Genomic DNA, 6,000 nt, shown 5'->3' with positions numbered 1-6,000 from the left:
CATTCACCTCATCTGTCACACTACAATCAGAACTAGTACAACTTCCAAGATACGTAAAACGCTCCACAACTTCCAGTACCTTTCCTTGGATTGTAAGTGGCGTGTTCAGTGACTGCACGTCCACAAGCATGACCTTACACTTTGTAGGTGCAAAGTACATACCAAAAGACGGAATGACTTTGGTCAAGAACTCCAAGAACTCTTGCGCCTTCTCATCCTCCTCCTCGAACATGAGAACGGTATCGTCTGCACATTCCAGATCCACAAGGTTTTCGTCACGGGCTGTTTGAACGCCGGGGTTTTGGAGACCTCACAGCGTTCGTCACATGGTTTAATCGATCACGAAGGTAAACATGAATTGGGAGAGTGGTCGTCCCTGACGGACACCGCTTTGTGTACGGGCGCTTTTGGAGAGCTCACCGTGTATTCTCACATGTCCGGAAGTCTGAGAATACAAAGAACGTTATGTTTACAAACTTCCGGGGGACTGATGTCTTGTTCAAGTTCGGTAGCAAACCATCTGACTTTTAGGAACTGATGCAACATACGGCTGCTGAAAACACCTCAGTAGTGCATCAACCGAAACATGAGACAGCCTCTGCACAGCGGTAGCGAAATACACTCATTTGCAAACAAATTCGGTCTGGCGAGAGACTCACCTGGAACCCAGCTGAATCGCTCGTTTACGATGTCATGGACTGTCGAAGGATTTTTACAACCTTATAAGTAGTATGTGTCGCGACTTCTCGAATATCATACCAATCGAAACATGGAACGGCCTGGTATAGCACATTCAATTGCTTGAAAACATCATAAACGAGTGATTCAGCTGTGTTTCAGGTGAGCCTCTCGCGGAACCAACTTTGTTTGCAAATAAGAGTATTTCGCTAATTTCGTGCGATTTGGTCTCAAGTAGAACATGAGGTTGAAGGAAACTCGGGGACTGCGCCTACTTGATGAGCCACGAGAAGGACGAAACCGGTCGTGGGCTGTCAAAGAGTTTCCAGCAACCTTGTGAAAATATACTGCGATATCTCGCATATCGTGCCAACTGAATCATGAGGCGGCCTGTGTGCAGCAAATTCAACTGGANGGCACATTCAGGTGGAGGACGTCATAAACGAGAGATTCAATTGAGTCTCCCGTGAAAACCAAATTGATTTGCAAGTGAGTGTAGTTCTCGAATATCAGAAGGTTTCTAAGATGCATCTCAAGGAAGGCAACTCGAAAACTGTGCCCACCTGATGAGCCCGAAGTATAAGGGCGAAAACGGTCATGGGCTGTTGAAGAGTTCTCAACAACCTTGTTGCTTCTAAACAACATAACAGCACTATTTGAAATAAGCTCAGGAGGCAAGAGTGACGTTTCTCCAACCTTTCCCTAGTTTCTAAATTCCTAAGGTTTGAATGCTTTGAGTTACTTGTCTTCTATAGAGGGAAATGGTAGCTCAGGTAGCGTAGATGGTCGTTGGGCTGTTCGCTGAGCTGGGCAATTTGATTGAATGATTGATGATGTCAAAGTGGCTATTTCTGTTTCGAATATATCAAACGGTGCATCCGTCCATCAGCACCAGAAGACTATTTCTTCTACTTGTGTGTGTGAAACTTCTGGATTCGACGGTGTACTTTGGACAGAAAACTGGATGTTGTACGTCTGGAACCAAGTCACGTTTCTGCTCGGTTTAGCTTCTTCAAAGTGACAAAAAGACGCGTGGTTCAATCCGTTCGAAGCACCCGGTGAGCTTAAAAAACAAATTCAGGTTTCCTTTGCCACAGCAAAGGGAGAAACGGCGTTGTAGTTGTAGCAAGTGGCAACACAACAGCGGTTTCTCACTTGCTGTTGTCTGGGTAAAATTGCCACACACACACACACGTGGAGGAAACCGAATCGCTGCTCCTCTCTCAGTTGGCCTGTAAATAAAGCGTGTGTCCATTACTGAGATCAAGTGTAAATGTACGATCGCAGTTGGCCTAACTCGAACCGCAAATAGGGCGTGTCCCGTACTGAGATCACGTACTGAGCTGTACGTGGATACTGCCAGGATACTGCCCAGGCCTACACAGGACATCGATTAGGGGGCAGCCTTGCTGCAAGGCAGCAACGATTAGTGTAAGCTCATCAGAACAGTCTACATTTTCGAGGCCCCACACTGGTTTCAGACTAAACTGTTTTAGATTGAGCAAACACTGTTTGGAAAAGTTGTTTCCATGTAACCAGCGCTGAACAAATGCGTCAAAATCAACCTGAATCACAGGGTCAACCGGCCCAAAACCCACAAGTCATCACAAGGTTTGCCCAAGTTGTGGACTGTCATCGGTTGGTTGGCGCTAAACTATTGCCCATGGAAGAACTTCTTTAGCTTCAAGATCCAAACGGGATTATTGTGACAAAATCTTTTAGAGGCACCAGTTAGATTAGCTCAGGCCGATGTGAGTACCTTGTTATCGAATCCGGCCATTTTGCCCAGATGTCATGTGGTTCCGACAGGCCGACGGCATCAACACTTTTGCGAGTGAAAAAAACGGAAATGCATCGCAAAAACAGGATGCGGTTAATGGCGGCGTGGCAATTCGACAGAGCTGATAGTCAAGGGGACAAAAGAGGTTCCTTTTACATCCACTTTTTGAGTCACGGAAAAAAGTGACGCCTTCCAAGACTATCGTTTTTGTATTCAAGTCCCATAGGTCTGATACACAACAGAGCATTGTGGAAAAGTTGACAACTTTGCTTGACTGCTTCCAGAGAGATAATCTAAAAAATGCCAATGGATTGGCTCAGACAAATTAGGGAAAAACTCATGAGTGCCGTTTGTCTAAGATGTGTGTACTAGGGTTTTCAAATTTGCAAAAGTCAATCAAACAAATTAAGTATAACTAGAAAACTGAGGTGGTTGGTAACCCTGGTGCATTCCGTTTTTTTTACAGGAAAAGCGGAGATCAGTCAGACAAAAAGGCGAAGAAACGCAACCAGTGATTAAACTCAAAGAAAATTCAAACCACAACGCAGCACAATTTCGTGACCAGCCAACCAAAATGCAGCAGAAAACTGCGAAAATAGAAATCGAGGTGACTGGTAAAATAAAAAAGACAGAACACAACGCAGCACAGTCTGTGAACAGGAAGTTTATAACTGAGGCGCAGCCTACTAGAAAGAAGCCGTACAACGAGCCAATCAAACGCCATGTGTACAGACCACAACGCGGAACATGTAGACGGTCCAATTGAATTTCGGTTAAGCTGTTACTCAGCCAGCCAATCACATCAGGTGATAACTGCTATTTTGTAAATTATGTAGACGAAAGCAGGTGACGAAAAAGCACCCACCCGACCACACACTGGTGATGTCTTCACGATTGGTGGTGAAACGACTGCAAGCAAATGGCCAAGTTCAACGAAAAAATCAGCAGTCACCTGATCTATGACCAATTAACGCACTCGAGAGACCAACTTTCCAATTTTATTGCGAGCACCTGAACTGTGTGATAGCATTATAGCCAAATTCATGTCAGAAAATTCATGCTGCCGACTGACCAGCTGTATTTTTTGTGGTCCTTCCAATCCTGCTCCCATTACAGAAAAAAGATTTTCCCGTGCGTGGTCGGTAATCCTTCGTATTGTCCGATAGGTCCAAACAGACTGTGTTTCGGACGATGAGACATGCCTTTATTGCAAAAATCCCTACTGAAAGCACTGTGTTCTTCGTAGGGGAAAAACACTCCGTGAGCGAACAAATAAACTCCTTGCCAAGTTAAATCAACGAGTCACAACTCTTGACAGAAGCATGTACATCAAGGCTCGAAATTCAATCTTCGGTGGTGTAAAGACAGACCATCACTGGGATATGTGGAAAAGTGGATCATCTGTATATGTAGGGTGTTTAGCAGATATTTGGCTACAATGGAATAAACAGGGAGGTGTGAGGACCGCAATAACGTTTCTTCCCGAGGAGCTTACGAAAGAATGTGATCCGTCTTGGCAGATGGACTTTTTGGACAATCTGTCATCACTGCACCGGGTGCTTGTGAGAGGTTATCGATAAATGGCGGTTGGGAATCGCGTTTTTTCCGACTTTCAAACAACTTTACAGAGTCTTGATCGACCGTTATTGGACTCTATTTCGTTCTTTAACCAAGGGGAAGTTGTTTTTTAAACGTCAAATTTTCAGTGGAAGTTATATTGATTTGTGATACATCGTAGTTGCGAGGGGGGGCAGATGCCAACAAAGGTGAAAAAAAACCCGTTTCCACTTGAATGCAACTAACGAGAGATAGTCGACATTGAGACATTTGATGTGAAAGTAGGTGTATTGACGGTCATGGCAGAAGCAAGTTTTCAGACTGTCTGTGGGCAAAGTGTGGGTGATAAGTTGTTGGATCGTAATTGTTTCAGCTGCTTACAAGCCATCGTTTGGCAAACCGGGTTCATCGTACGACCCGTCTCCTTACTTTCACGCTACTTTGATCAGTAGCTGCATTCAGACTGACCTACATTCCCATAACATGCCTTAATTCAAACCCCGATCCATCGCTCCTCACCGTAATCACCCGTCAGGAAACCTGTGCCTGCCTCCATGTGATATATTCCAAACAAAATGCGCCACAAATTTCACCGACTGGTCATACCCAGCTGTCATGCCACCCGAAAGAAGCACGAGCGCTGGGATAGTGCCAGTTCGCCCAAGCCTAGACAGGGAAGTCCAGAGGCAGTGGTCGGGGGTTCGAACCACGGACCTTCCGGTCAGTAAATTTGCGCTCTAACCACTTGACTGGTACTCACTTGAACGTGGGTCATGGTTGCGATAAAATGAAATACAATTACCCCCACTGTCTTGCCTGTTTTCAACGTCCAAACTAGGTGATTGGCTCACTGGGATTGACTCGATATGTTCAACAAGATGAGTTCACTTCATCCGGTACATACACGTCTTCACAAAATACACATAACTGGTGTTCTGGGTATGACATAAACGCGAAAGAAGCACCCAACACTGGTGGTTAGTCACGGAGGAATGACCCGCTCAACTGCGAACTGACGGCGTCTCCATCCGACTGAGGACGGAGTGTTCGCAAGTAAATAGCCAAGCTCGGCTCCCACATACAAAAGTGTGGAATGGTAGGGGAATTCGGATATGGTCCTGATGAAGAGAAAATATTTCCAAGTAGGAACTTTATGAGGCATGGCAGCGTAAAGGTACTACTTGAAAGCTTGTCACGGAGCAGGTGAGATTGCCATCACCCACTCGGCTCTAGATCGTATGACATTATATTACGAAAGGCTATATTATAGTGTCATATAATACAATGGTGTATTGTGTGATATGTGATCTTCAGAGTATTATGTCTGCATAAAGGAAACTACTCACAAGGTTGCTGAAAACTCTTCGACAGCCCACGACCGTTTTCACCCTTCTTGGGGCCGGCTCATCAGGTAGGCGCAGTCCCCGAGTCTCCGTCAACCTTATGTCCTGTTTATCATTACATAATATGTTATAATCATCATACTGTTTTATTATATGAAATACTATGTTGCGTTATATCAGTATTATTTTATCATGTTACACTATATTATATTATACCATATATTATAATATATTCTGATCATATTATATTGTATATTAAATCGCATTTTGGTGTGTCACATTCTACCATATCTAGATTATACTCCAGACTGACCGTCTAGCTTCGCCTCGATTGCGGTTCTTCGGCTCTGTGCTTTACTTTCTTTCACTTATAAAGATAGTTCGGCTTGTCTTTTCCAAAAAGACGCCTTCTATAGTTATGTCTCCCAGTAGTGATAGTTCGCTTCTCATACACTCATTAAAATTCAATTGATGATTTAATAACTGCATACAAAGCTCCCACTATCAGCAATTGTTGGTGCCATTGTCACTTTTGCTGCATCTGATTTGACGTAGCCTCGGCGGTATTATTAGGATCTTCCAACTTCTTCCAACTCCCCTCTAAGAATCCACCCACAATGACAACAAGGTCTTGCAAAAAAG

At 44.3% G+C, this 6,000-nt stretch overlaps 1 protein-coding gene across 1 annotated transcript in view; it reads right to left on the bottom strand.

Moving 5' to 3' along the window:
* The window catches only part of T265_11168 (hypothetical protein), a gene marked incomplete at both ends in the record, with an annotated part of 113,759 nt that overhangs the window by 60,105 nt on the left and 47,654 nt on the right, over nt 1–6,000 (bottom strand). The gene's annotated exons all lie outside the window — the stretch shown is intronic.

Source organism: Opisthorchis viverrini (genome assembly GCF_000715545.1).
Source record: "Opisthorchis viverrini unplaced genomic scaffold opera_v5_452, whole genome shotgun sequence".
Taxonomy (NCBI): domain Eukaryota; kingdom Metazoa; phylum Platyhelminthes; class Trematoda; order Opisthorchiida; family Opisthorchiidae; genus Opisthorchis; species Opisthorchis viverrini.
This window is presented reverse-complemented; position numbering and strand designations above follow the sequence as displayed.